Genomic DNA, 19933 nt, shown 5'->3' on the forward strand with positions numbered 1-19933 from the left:
CCAAACTACTGGCTATATAAGCGAATCACAACTCCAAACCCAAGAATGTTACTGAACTATCAGCCCTTATCCGTCACTATCCCTTAAAACATCCGATTTCACCTCCATTCTTGCTATATTACTCAAAGTTACAAGCTACTGTTTGACTTTGCGATATTTCCGACCTTTGACTTCCGTTTCTCATTGATTCGAGCATTTTCCGGGTAAGTTGTGTACTGATAAGTTTTTCATATTTATTCCATGGTCAATAATCTCAATCAATTTCTAAAATTGAGGGGAATTGCGGTTAATTTAACTCCGACCCGTTTAAGGGCATAATGGTAAACAACTTTGACCGATCGTTTTATATCACTTCTAGTCATAACCGAATTTCTGTCTAGAAGACTTTTATTTATTTATTTATTTTTGAGATTTTAAGGCGACTAACAAAAACCCAACTTCCGACTCGCTGTTCAGATTCTGGTCAGTACCAGCTCGCTTAAACGTTAAATATTTCAAAACCGGAGTTCTAAACATCCGTTTGGATCGATTCCAGCGGCTATGTTCTCGGTTTTAATCATAGTTTATTATCTCTAAGTTTCAGGTCTGCTCGGATTTATCTAAGTCAGCACGTTAAAGGACGGTTCGTTCGTTTACTAGTGTATTTATTCTTAATTCCCGTACACTCGCCTAAGAAATAAGGTGAGATATCATTCCTATTTTATTTTACTGTTTTCAAATTTTGGGACATATGCGTATCTAATTTATATTTTATTATTATATATATACACATACTCGCAAACATAAATATTGTGTGTATTTTAATTAAATGTTAATTGCTACTTGTTTAAGTGTTTATTTTATCGCATTCAGAGAGGTCCATCATAATCACATTAGTAGCCAAAGCCCGATTTGCATGGCGATGGTCAACCGACAATCAAATTTGTATGCTAGTCTTAGTAGCCAATGCCCAATTCGCTCATAGTTTGATTGATATATACTCTCATTATTTTGTTTGCTCATTTATCATTTATTATATAATATTATTAGTGTCAAAGTTGGTGATTATCTCACTCAACATGTGTTCTTGACAAATCTTTGTTTATTTTGTACACATATGCAGGTTATCAGTTGATTTAAAGCTAAGGTGAATAACACATAGAGAGACTTTAGACATTAAAAATAAAGAATAATTAAATGTTATTTTGTTTTGGATTATTATTATTATTATGTATGGAACTTGTGCACATATTTGAAATGCGAAATAAATAAATTAATTAGATATTGTCATATTTTATATTGTATGATAGTACCTTCTGAGCTGTGAACCAACGGTTCGCACCCCTGCATTTCCACCTTAGGTTGGGGTGTGACATATTGGTATCAGAGCCAAAGGTTACAAGATAGGTGGTTAGAAAAGTCCTAGTAATATGCTTAGGACCCTATATGTGCCTACTCGATTGCCTTATGTGCTTATTATTATGTGTTTAAAGCTTATTTAAATTATTTATTTATTTTATGATTTTAATTATTGTTTTTATTTTTTGGAAATTCCTTAATAATTCCTTTGGTTTTCTTTTTAATCCCGCACCTTAAAGCATAGGAGTATGGCATGCTCTTGTAGTAACCGTAAGGGGGGAGAGAACTGTGAGTCGGGCCCTGGAAAAATGGTTCTGAGAACCCAAGGTAAGACACTATTCCTTACCTAAAGGATAACCTGACCATAGTACTCGATCCTATAGGACAAAGCGGAACAAATGTCATATGACCGGAACTTTAAGTGGTCAACGTGACCGGTCGGTTACATTTCTTTTATAAAACCGAATTCACGGTGGTTCGTGGCTAAATTCGGGAAAATTTTCCAATATTTTATTTTTATTTATTTTAAAATGCTTAGTTGGGTGAAAAATCTATGACAACTCATGGACACTCTAACTATCCATTTCTCAACTTGCTTCCGATTTGATTTTTGGTTGAACGTATCACCCATGGTGGTTCACGAGATACTCCAACTGTTCATATTTGGATCCGTTAATTCAAAATTTAGTTGGGTCAGTCAAAATGTCATGTAACACTCTGCCAAAATACTCTCAGACCTTATATTATTAATGAATCATCTAAATCATATCACCGAACTATCTCTTGGCTCATGTTTAGCTCGTTTTCTAGTTCCACCATCAAAGGTTCCTCTCGGTTTTCCTCGGTTGTTGTATCTACTTTCGGTTCGTCCTTAACTCCTTTGGTTACTTTTCATGCCCGACTACGTGTTCTTCGGTGAAAGTCGCGTTCAGGTTCGAAAAGTGGCGAAACAGTTCGGGTGTAGATGAAACGGACATACACTTCCTAGGAAAGTAAAAAGATGTAATAGCATAACTAAAATTAAGCTAAACTAATCTACATATAAAACTAGAAAGATAACATAATAGAATAAAAATAAAGAAGATAAAAAATATTTTTGTTCTTTTTGATAAGCTTTTAAATATATACAATATAAAAAACGGTACCTAACAAAAAAAAATCATGTGTTAAATTTATAAAATGATTTTTATCTTAACTAGACCACACACAATAGGTAAGTGTACCTATCATGTGTGTGTATATATATATATGTGTGAGTGTGTGTGTGTAGTATAGTATGGGTAAGAATCAAGTATCAATCCATGGACACACTTGTTTGATTTTTACTACTAAATCGTTGAATTTATTTAACCAGAAGTAAAATCATAGTAGTTTTGGTTTCAAAAGTAAATTTTAAAAGAAATTTAGAAGCATAAATTAACTTTGGTAATTAAATGTGGTAATAACACCTTATTACTAAGTCATGTTATTCCATGTTAATTAAAGAGAGAGAGATATGCATAACTTCATGATCTCCACTAAAACATCATTTTAAGTAAGTAAGTTGGCTTATATTAAGTATTCATACAAATTAAAATTAGTTAAGTTGTAAAGGATCAACCTTGAATTAACAAGTATTAACACACATAATGTCACACCCCGACTAGCATAATGCGGAAGCATAAAACGGGAATGTAACAGACACCTCTGGTATCAACAACATTGTTTATAAATAAATATTACAACTAATTTACATTATATTACATTGGTCTATCTTTTATTACAAACTAGGTGTTACACCAAGATATACTCATAAGCTACTCTAGCCATACTGGTAGCCTTGCCTCTATTCACACTGCATTGATCACATTTAGTAACAAGTAGCACACAATCACGGATTTTCCAACTTCGGTAACCCTGAAAAGCAGTTTAAAACGGGCCAACTACTGGAGTTGGTGAGTTTCACGAGTTTCAAGAAATCAGTAATGAGTATTCACAAATCAACACTTGTAATCATGAAACAAGTATGTATGTATGTAAATGATGTATGTGATGTAATTATGCTAAGCTACAGTGAAGCCTGGACTGTTCGTGCTGCGTGCCTCCATTTCCCACGCTCAATCAACCACTGTGGCTCCCCTTCCGCCCACAACATGCCCCGGTAGCTATGTCTAACACTACATAGCCTGTATGTTTAAATATGGTCATGTGCAAACGGCGCTATGTGACACGGCAACCAGGCCGATTCCGTTTGGGTTTGTCAAACCAATAGTACTATTCACAAGCCACCGGCTCGAAGTTAATCACTGTGTTAGTGGGGACTTTCATGTGTTAGCACTTAGATAATTCACATCATCACATGTTTCAGGTATGTATATAGATATAAGCAAACATGCTTTTCACCCAAAAAGTTCGTAAAACAGTTTAAAAGTGGGGTCATGAAACTCACGGTTTAGTAGATAATCAGAACTGTATCGGCTCGTGGTTTGTTCGGTCCGCTATCAGTAGTTCCTATAATCAATATTATAATAATATTAATATTTTAGTATTATTATAATCTCAATACTAAACTGGGCTGTATAACTAATCTGGGTGTAGCTAGAACGTCCAGAAAGTGCCAATAGGCTTAGGTTGTGATGTTATTCAATGTCTAATACTTAAAATTGAACTTGGCTAAGATTCCCGTTTTCCCAGCTGGGCCAAGTTGTTCGTTTACGCTTTCAGAAAACAGTTATGGGAAAATAAGCTTGGGTAAATGTATTGGTTAAAAAAATGATTAAGTTATAAAGAAAGATCACATATTGGGGTCCCGGATTAGCCACGGGGCCCGTTTCCATTTATTCAGTTTGATTTAAGAAGAAACGCGCACAATCCACCCGGATTGTCCAGGTTTCTCATAGAAAAGTTCATTTTCACTTAACTAGTCCAAAAATATGATTTTTGATCACTCTTGGTGTTTTGATATTCTCGCAGATTCACTAGTCGCGAACTTGCCGGTTTTTATAAAAACTGAATTTGTTTAATATTAAGATTAGCATAATTAATTAATCGTTAATCATTAAATTATGAAAATTTAACCACTTATCAACTAAAATATGTAGATTTTTATAAAAATATTTCTGGAATTTATTTACTGATTTATTAATTTATAAAAATTCATTTTATCAGCTATATTTCGTCGGAAAATCGTCCGTTTACCCCAAACAATTTCCAAAAATTCCACAAAAATTCCTGAATACTCAAATCATGTCCTAAAACAACCTGTATCGATTCCAGAATGTAAAAAGCTCGTGCGAAATTCTTTCCGGCCCAAATTCGGCTGTAAAAATTCACACGAATGAAAATAAACAAACCACCTTTAAACTTTTCCAAATGATCCCAAAATTCATATGTGATCAAAATACAACAAATCTGAGTTCCCAGAAAAATTTCATAATTTTTGAAGTATTTTAGCTATTTTTCCCAAATAAACGTCCTAATTTGGTAATAAATTCGCCAAATATTCTCGGATAGTCGAAAAATTACCAAATTTGAACAGAGACTTATTGACATGGTCCCTGATGTCCCTTAAATATTTCAAGTCCTAAAAATATGTACATCACAACCTTAACCTAAATAGCCGGTAAGCGAGTATTTCGGCATTACCTTAGCGGGTTTGGCTCGTTTCCGACCTTTTAATCAAGTTTTCAGGTTCTTGTGCTTCTAATCAAGCTAGGTACAAGTCATATATCACAAACCAAGCAATATTTCATCAACATAACAGCCCTTAAGTTAGGGTTTCGGCTAATGCACAAAAACGAACTTTTGAACCGTAAAAACGTCGTTTCAACCCTTTAATCCGTGTTTATGGCCAAAAAAATTATCAAAATAGGTTCCTTACCATGTGTATGATAAAAACATGTTTATGGACCATTTTTAGGATTTTTACACGGTTAGGAATGATTTTTAGTTACCAAGACATGTTTTTATGGTATTAAACAAGTAAAAAGCTACTTATTTAAGCTCCTTACCTTAGGTTTTCTTGCTGTGTTTGGCTGGAGCAGAGTTGTATCCAGAGTTTTCAAGAAATTATGTGGAAAAATGGCTTGTATCTAGTTTATATGTGAAAGGAAATGAAGGGGGGGGTGGGGTGGCGGCTGCGGCCGAAATCCATGGGACCATTTTTGTGCCCATTTGGCCCAAGTTTCTGATTTCTCAAGCCCAAATACGAAAATCCCGGTCCAAATTTAGTTCGGGTTCGGTTTTTGGCCCGAAAAACTTATCGGGTGCGACAGACAGCGCGAAAACAAGTGTTTTTCGGCTAGTTTTGTGTAAAATTATAAAAACATACTATACGTTTGTAAAAATCAAAAATATTTTCACGGATCGCTTAAAACATTTCAAATAAGTGTTTGGTAAGTCTTTTTCGGCTTAACGGATGATACAATGCTTGGTTTGTAACTATCTTTCGCGTTAAAATCTATAGCGGGTGGTTAAACGAGCATGTTTTCGTTTAACTTGTTTGCTATCAAACTAATGCCATATTTCTAATATTTTAGCTTGTATAGATCGTATATCACTTATAAATGGCCCCCTGAGATATCTGGGTCATAACCCGACCCGTTCGGTTAATCGTTCGATTGTTACGCAAAAGGCGTTTATTTGCTTAATCGGTAAATACGTACTGAGGTGTACCTTGTTTTGGCTCAAATGTCACATTCTCCCCCCGTTAGAAAATTTCGTCCCCGAAATTCGATTATTCAACTTTGTCTTTGTTTGGAAACAGGTGCGGGTATTTCTTTTTGAATTCAGATTTCCGCTCCCACGTGAATTCTGGTCCCCTTTGTGAATTCCACCGAACTTTTACTAGAGAGATTTTGTTGTGTCTTAATTGTTTTATTTTTCCCTCTAATATTTCCACCGGTTCTTCAACGAAATTCAGTTTTTCGTTTATGTTTAAGTCTTTTAATTGCACGATTTCGGTTTCGTCAGTAAGACACTTTTTCAGGTTCGAAACGTGAAAGACATCGTGAATACAACTCAACTCCAAAGAAAGTTTCAGTCGGTAAGCTACCGGACCTATCTTAGAAATGACTTCATATGGCCCAATGTATCGCGGGGCTAGTTTACCGGTTTTTCCGAATCGAATGACGCCTTTCCACGGGGATACTTTTAGAAAAATTTGTCGCCTTTTCAAAGGATAACGACTTTCTACGAACATCAGCGTAGCTTTTCTGTCGATCTCGGGCGATTTTCAGTTTGCTTGTGATTTTACGGATTTTGTCGGTGGTTTCTTGAATCAAGTCAGATCGTGTAATTTGGGTATCTCCAACCTCAGTCCAACACAAGGGTGATCTACATTTCCGTCCGTACAGCGCTTCATACGGTGCCGTTTGAATGCTACTGTGATAGCTATTGTTGTACGAAAATTCGACCGGTGGAAGATGTTGATCCCAGTTTCCACCAAATTCTAGTACACAAGCGCGAAGCAAATCTTCTAAGGTTTGAATGGTTCGCTCAGATTGACCGTCGGTTTGGGGATGGTAGGCGGTACTTAGGTCAATTCGGGTTCCCAAAGCTTCTTGTACTGCTTGCCAGAAATGAGAGTTGAAATGGCTATCGCGATCAGAAATAATTGAAACGGGTACGCCGTGTCGGGATACGATTTCATTGATGTAGATGTGAGCAAGTTTTTCGGTTGTGAACGTGGTTCGGATTGGAAGGAAGTGTGCGGATTTGGTTAGTCGGTCAACTATCACCCATATTGCATCGTTTCCTCGGGAGGTTTTTGGGAAATGTGTTACAAAATCCATGGTAATCTGTTCCCATTTCCATTGTGGTATTTCCGGTTGGTGCAACATTCCCAAAGGTTTTTGATATTCAGCTTTAACTCTCGCACACGTTAAACATTTACTGACGTACGTGGCTATATCCTTCTTCATACCGGGCCACCAATAATACTCCTTCAAGTCCTTATACATCTTATCTGTTCCAGGGTGAATGGAGTATTTGGACTTATGGGCTTCGTCCATAATCAGGTCACGCAGATTACTGAAAGTGGGAATCCAAACTCGGTTTTTGTAGTATAGAATTTCGTCAGTTCTTTCTTCAAAGTTTTGTTCGGTTCCATGCAAGTTTTCATTTTCCAAGTGATCTTCTTTCAGAGCTTCGTTTTGAGCAATACGAATTTGCTTGGTGAGACTGGTTTGGACGATCATTCCAAGTGCTCGGACCCGTAGTGGTTTGATTCTGTCTTTTCTGCTCAAGGCATCTGCCACTATATTAGCCTTGCCCGGGTGGTATCGAATCTCACAGTCGTAATCGTTTAACAATTCTACACATCTCCTCTGCCTCATGTTTAGTTCTTTCTGGTCAAAAATATGCTGTAGGCTTTTGTGGTCGGTATATACTGTACACTTGGTGCCATACAAATAGTGCCTCCAGATCTTAAGTGCAAAAATAACCGCGCCTAATTCCAAATCATGGGTGGTATAATTCTTCTCGTGCACCTTTAATTGTCGAGAAGCGTATGCTATGACTTTGTTTCTTTGCATAAGTACGCACCCTAAACCTTTCCGGGACGCATCACAATAAACTATCAGATCATCAGTTCTCTCTGGAAGACTTAGTATCGGGGCTTGGCATAGTTTCTGTTTCAGCAATTGAAAAGCCGCTTCTTGATCTTCTCCCCACATGTAAGCGCGATCTTTTTGAGTCAAAAGGGTTAAAGGTTGGGCTATGCTGGAAAATTTAGCAATAAAACGCCGATAATACCCAGCTAAACCCAAAAATTGGCGGATTTCTTTTGGTGACTTTGGGGCTTGCCAACTTTTGATGGCTTCAATCTTACTTGGGTCTACATGGATACCGTGTCGGTTAACAACGTGTCCTAGAAATTGTATTTCTTGTAGCCAAAATTCACATTTTGACAGCTTGGCATACAACCTTTCCTGCTTCAACAGCTCCAAGATAGTTCGCAAATGTTGCTCGTTTTCCTCCTTGGTTTTCGAATATATCAGAATGTCATCTATAAACACGATAACGAATTTGTCGAGGTACGGTTTACAAACTCGATTCATAAGGTCCATGAAAACTGCGGGAGCATTAGTCAGTCCGAATGGCATAACTAAAAATTCGTAGTGGCCATAACGAGTTCGGAACGCCGTTTTAGACACGTCTTCCTTTTGAATCTTAACTTGATGGTAACCGGATCGATGGTCAATTTTCGAGAAATAGTTTGCCCCTTGGAGTTGGTCAAACAAATCATCTATTCTTGGCAGAGGGTATCGGTTCTTGATGGTAACTTTGTTTAATTCCCGGTAATCGATGCACATTCTAAAACTTCCATCCTTCTTCTTTACGAACAATACTGGTGCTCCCCAAGGAGAATAACTAGGACGAATGAAACCCTTATCTAACAATTCCTGTAACTGGTTGGATAGTTCTTGCATTTCAGAATGTGCCAATCGATAAGGTGCCTTAGCAATAGGGGTTGATCCTGGAATTAAGTCTATGTGGAATTCAACCTGTCGGTTCGGTGGTAATCCGGGTAAATCGTCAGGAAAGACATCGAGGTATTCACGTACAACGGGAATTTCTTCTATGAGTTTCTCATCAGGGTTCTTTATAGTCACGTTAGCCAAGAATGCCATACAACCTTGGCGTAAACATTTCAACACTTTGAGATGAGACATGAGAGGTAATATCGAACCAGACTTCTCTCCTTGTACTACAATCACCTCACCATTCGAAAAGGGAATTTTAACTGTCTTGTCGTTACACACAATCTCTGCCTTATGCTTGGTTAACCAGTCCATGCCGACAATAACATCAAAACTTCCTAACTCTACCGGGAGTAGGTCAATAATGAATGGGTGGTCATTAAGAATAATGGAACAATTTTGGATTATTTGGTTGACAGTTATAGAGTTACCATTAGCGAGTTCTATAGTATAGGGATTTGTTAGTTCACTAACTGGCATATTACCCAGGGATACAAAACTAGTGGAAACAAAGCTTCTATCGGCACCAGTATCAAATAACGCAGAAGCATATTGATCAGAAACAACAAATGTACCTGTTACTACGTTCGGGTCTTGTCGTGCTTCTCCTGACCCAATAACAAACGCGCGTCCCCGAGACGTACCTGAAGTCGATGCTTGGATTCGATCGGTGACTGCTCCTCGATTCAGCTTGGGGCAGTCCCTTCTAAAGTGTTCCGTGCTCCCACATTCAAAACAAGCACGGCGATTCACTACAGTTGAGTTTTGCTGAGCTGGTTGCTGACGAATTGGTTGCGGTCTCGGTAGTTGGGGACGACGGGGTTGGGTTGTCTGGGCTGGTCGGCTCACAATCTCTACACCTGCTCTGCAATTAGGGGCATAATGCCCAGTTCGACCACATTTTTGGCATACCGGTAATCTGCACTCTCCCACGTGATGGTAATTACATTTGTCACACTTTGGCAAGGGTCCCTTATACCTGTCTTGCTTCGTATCGGAACCAGTTATAGCATAATTTCTGATTGTCGGACGTGCACGTTTGCTTGATTGTCCTCCTTGTGCTCTCGTCCCATAGTCAGTTCGTTTCATACCTGATGATTCCCCGACCATTCTCAACACTCCGCTTCTTACCAAGTCGAAAGTTACGATGCCAGCCTGAGTCACGGCATTCTCGAACGAAGTGTGACCCACAGAGTTCACCAAACTCCTCACTCCCGGGGCTAAACCCCAAATATAATGTTCAACTCGTTTATTTTCAGGAGTTACTAACCATGGTACTAAGCGGGCCAATTCATTAAAGCGGTTCGTGTATCCCAAATGATCCGCTCCTCTCATCTCCAAACTCCAGAGTTCGTGTTCTAATCTTTGAATTTCGTTCCTTGGGCAGAAATGTTCCAGCATCAGTGTTTTGAGTTCAGACCATGTCATGCGATTCACCGTATCTTGACCTTTTATCTGGACCGTAGTGTTCCACCACATTAATGCGTGATCAGTGAAAGTAGAAGCAACATACTTGACAATGTTTTCGGGTGGACAATTGCTAATATTGAGAACAGATTCAGTCTTTTCGATCCATTTGATTAACCCGTTTGGCCCTTCAGTGCCCTTGAAATCAATCGGTTTACAGGCAATGAAGTTTTTGATCGAATATTCCCTTCGGGGGGGATTAGGGTTGTTATTGTTATTGTTTGGGTTCGGTGGGGGATTATTTGCATTGGTAGGGGTATTTGCATTAGGTGGGGGATTGTTATTTGCAACTGTTTCATTGTTGGTTGGGGGAGCATTATTGTTTTGTTGTTGGTTTGTTTGCATATTTGCGTTTACACCAGCAGTTACTTGTGTTACAATAAGCGGGATTACTGGCTGCATTTGCCGAGCAATCATCTCGGCTATTTCTGCCTCAGTCATAAGGTTTGCTTTCTTTGGGGCCATTCAATAATGATAAACAAATATAAGCCAATTAGTACTAATTCCAGTCTACGGCACTGTGTAATAATAATCACAATAAATGTTGTATAGGTAAACCAAATAACATACTGACATTTCACAAATTGTCATGTACATTGATATTAAAAGTACATAGACTTAGCCTGATAAAGGCCAGTGCTTGCATGTATATATCAAAATCTGTCACTACGTGACTGTTAGACTTAACCCAATAAGGGTTAGTGCTTGTAATAATGTACAAAGCTGTGCTCCACGTTAACATAACATACTACTATATACACACATGGAGTATCAAAAGATCATGTACACATATCTGTAATATTCTGCATCTATCCATACAGACGATAGGCTAGCCACAAACATAAAAATAACAGCACCGTAATCACCCAGTAACAGTTCCACAGCCGAACTGTCACCCTATCCAAACACCAGTGGTGGTAGGCATCTGACTGCTGCAAGTTCAGTACTGTCTGCTGTAATGTCGATAGGCACTGAGTCACGTCCCTCCTCTCCCGGTTAATGTTAGCTATGACTATCGAGTGGTCTATCACACGGTCAGTCAGGACAGCCATCCAAGAGTTGTTTCCTGCGTTTAGGAGGCCAGGACGAGGGGTGGGTATAATCAATGAACGGGAAGATGAAGTATCTACCCTAGGGCGTGAAGGTCCTCCCCGGTCATGGGTAGATCTGAATGGAATCGAGGTAGGGTCAATCGGGGTTACCCGTATACGAGCAGACTGCCGGACTCGTGCAGTAGCTGAAGTCGTCGGCGACAGGTGTATAGGTGGAGTGGGTAATCTGGCTACTCTAGCAGGTGAACGATACTGACTGTTAACTTCGTCTTGATCCCTGCGTGGTGCCCTGGGTGGATAACTATCGCATCTGTAGCCAGATAGATCAGGCACATTCCTGGGTAGCTCTCTACAAATAACTTCTTCTTCCACCTCTTCCTCTTCCTCCTCCGGCTCCTCTTCTGGGTCCTCCTCTTCTGGATCCTCCTCTGATTCTTCCTCGGGATCCTCCTCTACAGATATTACCGGTTCTTTTTCCGGTACGTAGTCGTTGTTCCTTGACATGACTCTGCACAAAGGTTAGTTATAAGAATAATATCTATTGCTATCGCTAACTATTGTTGAGTAGATTAATTAATTAAACCAAATTTAATATTAATTATATTATAATATAATATTAGCTTTATTAAAATTTTAATTATTATTATTATTTAAATCAATATTGAATATAAATGAATATAATATTCATCGTAAAATTTACCGTCATCAACAGTATCGTACGTACACGTATTCATACACCTTGTTCCACATAAACATGTATGAGCGTTACATATATATATACTTTCCCATTACCTTTTATACACATATGTTGCCACTTTTACCTAACCACACGTTCCGCGACTTCTCCCCGAATTCCCTCGTACAAGCAAGTCTGTTATTATGTTCCGGAACACAATAACTCACTTGCCCTACAAGTTCATCCCGACATCCATCAGTATATAATATTAATTTATTATTTAATTATTTCCCAGAGTTAATCAAGCCTACGGTTATATTTTAGGTACCCTAAGGGATAACCTAATCCTTTATAACCAATGGCTCTGATACCAACTTCTGTCACACCCCGACTAGCATAATGCGGAAGCGTAAAACGGAAATGTAACAGACACCTCTGGTATCAACAACATTGTTTATAAAGAAACATTACAACTAATTTACATTATATTACATTAGTCTATCTTTTATTACAAACTAGGTGTTACACCAATATATACTCATAAGCTACTCTAGCCATACTGGTAGCCTTGCCTCTATTCACACTGCATCGATCACATTTAGTAACAGGAAGCACACAATCACGGATTTTCCAACTTCGGTAACCCTGAAAAGCAGTTTAAAACGGGTCAACTACTGGAGTTGGTGAGTTTCACGAGTTTTAAGAAATCAGTAATGAGTATTCACAAGTCAACACTTGTAATCATGAAACAAGTATGTATGTATGTAAATGATGTATGTGATGTAATTATGCTAAGCTACAGTGAAGCCTGGATTGTTCGTGCTACGTGCCTCCATTTCCCACGCTCAATCAACCACTGTGGCTCCCCTTCCGCCCACAACATGCCCCGGTAGCTATGTCTAACACTACATAGCCTGTATGTTTAAATATGGTCATGTGCAAACGGTGCTATGTGACACAGCAACCAGGCCGATTCCGTTTGGGTTTGTCAAACCAATAGTACTATTCACAAGCCACCGGCTCGAAGTTAATCACTGTGTTAGTGGGGACTTTCATGTGTTAGCACTTAGATAATTCACATCATCACATGTTTCAGGTATGTATATAGATATAAGCAAACATGCTTTTCACCCAAAAAGTTCGTAAAACAGTTTAAAAGTGGGGTCATGAAACTCACGGTTTAGTAGATAATCAGAACTGTATCGGCTCGTGGTTTGTTCGGTCCGCTATCAGTAGTTCCTATAATCAATATTATAATAATATTAATATTTTAATATTATTATAATCTCAATACTAAACTGGGCTGTATAACTAATCTGGGTGTAGCTAGAACGCCCAGAAAGTGGCAATAGGCTTAGGTTGTGATGTTGTTCAATGTCTAATACTTAAAATTGAACTTGGCTCAGATTCCCGTTTTCCCAGCTGGGCCAAGTTGTTCGTTTACGCGTTCAGAAAACAGTTATGGGAAAATAAGCTTGGGTAAATGTATTGGCTAACAAAATGATTAAGTTATAAAGAAAGATCACATATTGGGGTCCCGGATTAGCCACGGGGCCCGTTTCCGTTTATTCAGTTTGATTTAAGAAGAAACGCGCACAATCCACCCGGATTGTCCAGGTTTCTCATAGAAAAGTTCATTTTCACTTAACTAGTCCAAAAATATGATTTTTGATCACCCTTGGTGTTTTGATATTCCAGCAGATTCACTAGTCGCGAACTTGCCGGTTTTTATAAAAACTGAATTTGTTTAATATTCATATTAGCATAATTAATTAATCGTTAATCATTAAATTATGAAAATTTAACCACTTATCAACTAAAATATGTAGATTTTTATAAAAATATTTCTGGAATTTATTTACTGATTTATTAATTTATAAAAATTCATTTTATCAGCTATATTTCGTCTGAAAATCGTCCGTTTATCCCAAACAATTTTCAAAAATTCCACAAAAATTCCTGAATACTCAAATCATGTCCTAAAACAACCTGTATCGATTCCAGAATGTAAAAAGCTCGTGCGATATTCTTTTCGGCCCAAATTCGGGTGTAAAAATTCACACGAACGAAAATAAACAAAACACCTTTAAACTTCTCCAAATGATCCCAAAATTCATATGTGATCAAAATACAACAAATCTGAGTTCCCAGAAAAATTTCATAATTTTTGAAGTATTTTAGCTATTTTTCCCAAATAAACGTCCTAATTTGGTAATAAATTCGCCAAATATTCTCGGTTGGTCGAAAAATTACCAAATTTGAACAGGGACTTATTGACATGGTCCCTGATGTCCCTTAAAAATTTCAAGTCCTAAGAATATGTACATCACAACCTTAACATAAATAGCCCGTAAGCGAGTATTTCGGCATTACCTTAGCGGGTTGGCTCGTTTCCGACCTTTTAATCAAGTTTTCAGGTTCTTGTGCTTCTAATCAAGCTAGGTACAAGTCCTATATCACAAACCAAACAATATTTCATCAACATAACAGCCCTTAAGTTAGGGTTTCGGCTAGTGCACAAAAACGAACTTTTGAACCGTAAAAACGTCGTTTCAACCCTTTAATCCGTGTTTATGGCCAAAAAAATTATCAAAACAGGTTTCTTACCATGTGTATGATCAAAACATGTTTATGGACCATTTTTAGGATTTTTACACAGTTAGGAATGATTTTTAGTAACCAAGACATGTTTTTATGGTATTAAACAAGTAAAAGCTACTTATTTAAGCTCCTTACCTTAGGTTTTCTTGCTGTTTTTGGCTGTAGCAGAGTTGTATCCAGAGTTTTCAAGAAATTATGTGGAAAAATGGCTTGGATCTAGTTTATATGTGAAAAGGAAATGAAGGGGGTGGGGTGGCGGCTGCGGCCGGAATCCATGGGCCCATTTTTGGGCCCATTTTGGCCCAAGTTTCTGATTTCTCAAGCCCAAATACGAAAAGCCCGGTCCAAATTTAGTTCGGGTTCGGTTTTTGGCGCGAAAAACTTATCGGGTGCGACAGACAGCGCGAAAACAAGTGTTTTTCGGCTAGTTTTGTGTAAAATTATAAAAACATACTATACGTTTGTAAAAATCAAAAATATTTTCACGGATCGCTTAAAACATTTCAAATAAGTGTTTGGTAAGTCTTTTTCGGCTTAACGGATGATACAATGCTTGGTTTGTAACTATCTTTCGAGTTTAAATCTATAGCGGGTGGTTAAACGAGCATGTTTTCGTTTAACTTGTTTGCTATCAAACTAAGGCCATATTTCTAATATTTTAGCTTGTATAGATCGTATATCACTTATAAATGGCCCCCTGAGATATCTGGGTCATAACCCGACCCGTTCGGTTAATCGTTCGTTTGTTACGCAAAAGGCGTTTATTTGCTTAATCGGTAAATACGTACTGAGGTGTACCTTGTTTTGGCTCAAATGTCACACATAACTCTTGGATAATTATAGATTTTTGTAATAATCACTCAAGAGTAGTTTAAAATAGCTTATGCTGCACACTCACTTGACAAATAATCAACCAATTTTAGTGAATTAGCATCAACAGTCCGTTTAAACATCATTGTCAACATTCCCATTTTAAAGATGATTAATTACTACTAATACTCCATTTGGTTCATGTTTATAATACGATTTATGTTTTATCAACCAAGCCCTTACAAGAATGGTTGTTACCCAGCTTATCATCAAGCTCGATACTTGGTATCACTTTTAAGGTTTATATTATCCAAGGTCTCACAAGAATGGCAGTTTCCTGGCTTATCATCAAGCTCACTTGGTGTATCTTTTACGATTTTTTTAGCATTCATCATCAAGTGAAAATTACAACATAACATTTACTTTTTATAAACCAATCACATGTTTAACCTATATTATTAAACTTAGTTAAGATTCATTATAAACCAAAATGATACTATGAAAGTTTAGCGGCTTTAGCCGATACTAAGCATAATGTTATACTTCAAAGTAATAGATACAAATATGATAAAATTAAAACAATCTAACCAAGTTGGATGACTAATCTTTGATGCTAATGACTTCTTTCAAAAGCTTAATCTCCTTTATCTTCAAAAGGTGGATGGATAAGATGATTCCCTTATTAATCGTGGTGAAAGGAGGTGGGTGAAGTGTTTTAAGTGTTCTTCAATGCGTCTTGAATGTGGTGGATGAGCGTTCAATTTATAGGCAGATCAGGGCTCTCAACGCGACCCGTGTTGACATGGGCACGACCGTGTTGACTCTTTTGTCTGATAGTGTTAAATGCTCGTTTACAAAAATTATAGTAGGAGAGTCTTGTCTGAGAACGGCCGGTGTTGATGCTAGACATGACCCATGCATGTTGATCCAAGAAGCTTCTGTTTTGTCTTTTCTATTGTACTATCACTAGGGGGCGTGTTGATGTCAACATGGCTTGTGTATTCATCAGTTTTGTTTTTTCCTCCTGTGCTTTCAACATGGGGTGTGTTAGTGTCAACATGAGCCCTGTTGTGACTTCTGAATTTTGTCTATTCCTCGAATGCTTGTAACATGGCCATGCCTTGCTTCAACATGGGGTGTGTTGAGTCGGTTTTCACAATTTTCTTCGTTTTTCTTTGTATATCAGCTCGTTTTATTCTTTAAGACTATATTTACTTAGAAATAGAAATTATAAACATTAATGGTTATTTATTCTAATATTATTGCTGATATTATGCCTATTTGGAGATATTTTAGTGCTGAAAAGATGTACAATTTTATATACATCAGCCATCATAAGAGTTGGCGGCTTAGCCTTAGTTTGGTTCAGATTGGCTTCTTGAGTTGGCGGTCTCGAACATTTCCACACAAAGTGTCCCAACATGTTATAATTATAGAACCGTCCTTTACTCAAACCTAGACCATGTCCTCTTCCACGGCCCCACTGGTCCTAATCTAAGGAGCCACAACCCCGATCATAATGTTTTCGGTCAAGATCGATAGCACGTCTTCCTTGATTATCGTTTTTGGCATACAATATTTTTCACATCACGACTGAGGATTCCTTGATTTTGATTCTCTCTACAAAAGCCTTTAACTTTGCTATACAATCTTCAAAAACCATCGTGTCTAGATCCACCCATTGCTCAATAGTTGCTACTATAGCAATAATTGATCTAGAACGTTATTGAGAAACTTTTTCACGAGTTCATCGTCTTCCATTAGACTTCCCAAACTATCAAGTTGTGACACGTATTTCGTTATCTTCCTGGCAATGTCTTTAGCAAATTCTTTTTCTCCCGTCTTCAATTGATTAAACTGTCGCTTTAACGATCGTAAGCAAGCTTGCTGCACTCCATCAGCCCCAATGAATCTAACCCATAGCGATTCCCAAATTTCCCGAGCACTATGGGTTCTCACAAATTGCATAAACACGTCTTCCGAAAGGGCTTAAACAAACAAACCTTTATATAGGATTAAACAAAACTTAAAAGACTAGGACAAAGAAAATAAATTTAAATAAAGATATACATAAAAAATAAATTAAATGGACACATTTGATCTCCTCCTTTTTCTCCTCTAGAGATCGACCTTACCACTCATCAGTTTTATCTTTAATGAATCGGGGTTATGTATACATTTTGATGAATGTTTTGTGACCTCATTGTTAATTATATAAATATCGTTGATGTCATTTTAGGATTATTGTTTTGACATACCTAAAAACCATTTCACTCTTCTTTATAACAATGAAACTTTGTGTGATGTGGTCTTTATTAGTTATCAACTCATTATCCGACGCTATCAATAAAAATACCTTGTTCTCTTGTGATTATGACGAGAAATAAGTGTTGATAAGTTCCAAAATAAGATAATAAGAACATGTAATATAGAAGAATCATGTGTACCTTTTAGATCTGAGCACACTGAAAAGGAAGACATTTCTGATCTTGTTGATGAAGATGATCGAATTCCTATTTAGATTGTACCACTAGGATGGAGATGATGTGAGAAGATTAGCTTACGGTATTAGAGAGAGAGAGCCGTGAATGGTGGTGATAGCTAATGTTTGGTGTTCATGCATGTTAGTCTCTCTAGTAAGTTCTTTATATACATGTACCCAAGGGGAAACCCTATTTGTGACAATAAGAGTAATTACGTCCATCGAATAATTACCGGTCCTGTGATATTTAGTTGAGTCAATGTTTTATATTTAGTTATATAAATAATCATAATAGCCATTTAATTAGTTAATATAAATATTAATGTTACAATAAGAAACGATGCAATGATGTGCTTGAAATTTGGGGTGAAGTTCGGGTTTGTTAATAGGGTTTCGGGTTATGCTGGTCGGGTTATTCGGGTGTTGATGTTTGAAGTTATAGACATACTGCTCGATCATTGATCCAAATAAGATTTGGGTTAACGGTTTCGTGTTATTTGGTTTCTGGTTTATCCGGGTGGCATTCATCGGTATTCGGGTTTCTAACTAGAAGTTGAAATGCATACATTACAATTTAAAATTTAACTTAGTATGCTATTCATTAGATAATAAGTACAAAATGTCAAATATAAAAACTCTTTAACATCATTCGTTCAAACAAGTGCAGTATACACGTATACTAGCCAAAACTGTCAAATTAGGCACAAAGCCAAAGCACAATAACCATTTGTATAAATGAAAAAGAACACGTCAATTTCGTTGTATTCACAACAAAAAGCATCATATATTTGCATGCATACAAACAACAAAAACAAAACATATAATATGAAAACTGGACTTTCTATATTATGTACTATATCTACATGTATAATTGACAATTTTTTTTTACGTAAATTTGGGTTAATCCGATGAAACTTTTTAACATAATTAATAAACCAAATACTAACTTTGGGTTTCAGCTTCCATCTTAGTCGGGTTTTGCTTTTTGGGTTCTATCTTCATTGTCGGGTCCATTTGAGTCGTGTCCGGTATTCAAGTTTCAGGTAAAAATGGCACCCCCATTCAAAAGAGTTTCTCTCAACAAGGAATCAAGATAAATAAACACTAGAACACGTAAATCAAAATAGTTTTGTCTCTCAACACCGAGTAAAGATAAAACACATAAATCAACTAAGTTACCTACTAGTTCAAATGGTAAATGCCAAATCATGTCTATTAAGGGTTCAGAGATCTAATTCAATTTTTTTCCTTTGAAAGGTGAACTTCATAAAACACATGTGAAAATCACCCAATCTCAAGAGAAAAGGGGCCACCAAACTACATCACATCATATGCGTATTACACCAAGACTTCCAATCTCTATCTTTGCTTTTGTGTCTATTACTAAACCATGAAAAACTAAGCGCCTTCACATCCGCTACAATCTCTACCACCTTGCATCGTTTGTCGTAAAAAAATCGTCTCATTTCTCGCTCTCCTAATCCGCCAACATGTCATAACCTCTGCTATAATAATTTCCTTTCACGAAGGAGATAATCCATCCATCCTATGCATCTCTACGACATCTTTTAAGCTAAAAGCAAAAAAATAGGTAAACCACACCACATTAAAATACCCTCCCACACCCCATAGAAAAATCGCAACTGGTGAATACATGATCCACTGTCTCCACCACAAAAAAAAAATAATAATAATAATAAACCAGAATAACTAACCAATCAAAAAAATAAAGAAATTAAATTATACGATTTTTGATTTATAATTATTAACTAAAGTTCCCATTTGCTCTCTGCAATCTAACTTAGAGAAAAAAACGTTAGAAATAATCATGAGGACGTCCCTCTCTCTGGCCCCATTTTAATATTTCTGTTATGCTATATGTTAAGACCCATGCAACAGCTCCAACAACAGCCCAATTAGCAGCCTAGCCAACAGCCCATCCGATTGACCCAATCGAGCAAAACAGGCCCAATTCAAGGTCACGTTCCCGTCACTTCATACATACATGTTCCTTTAATTTTCTTGTCCATGATGCCCGGCTTCTAGT

Source organism: Bidens hawaiensis, unplaced genomic scaffold, assembly GCF_021521415.1.
Source record: "Bidens hawaiensis isolate Kalapana, Puna unplaced genomic scaffold, B.hawaiensis_p1.1 tig00037162_1, whole genome shotgun sequence".
NCBI classification, from domain to species: domain Eukaryota; kingdom Viridiplantae; phylum Streptophyta; class Magnoliopsida; order Asterales; family Asteraceae; genus Bidens; species Bidens hawaiensis.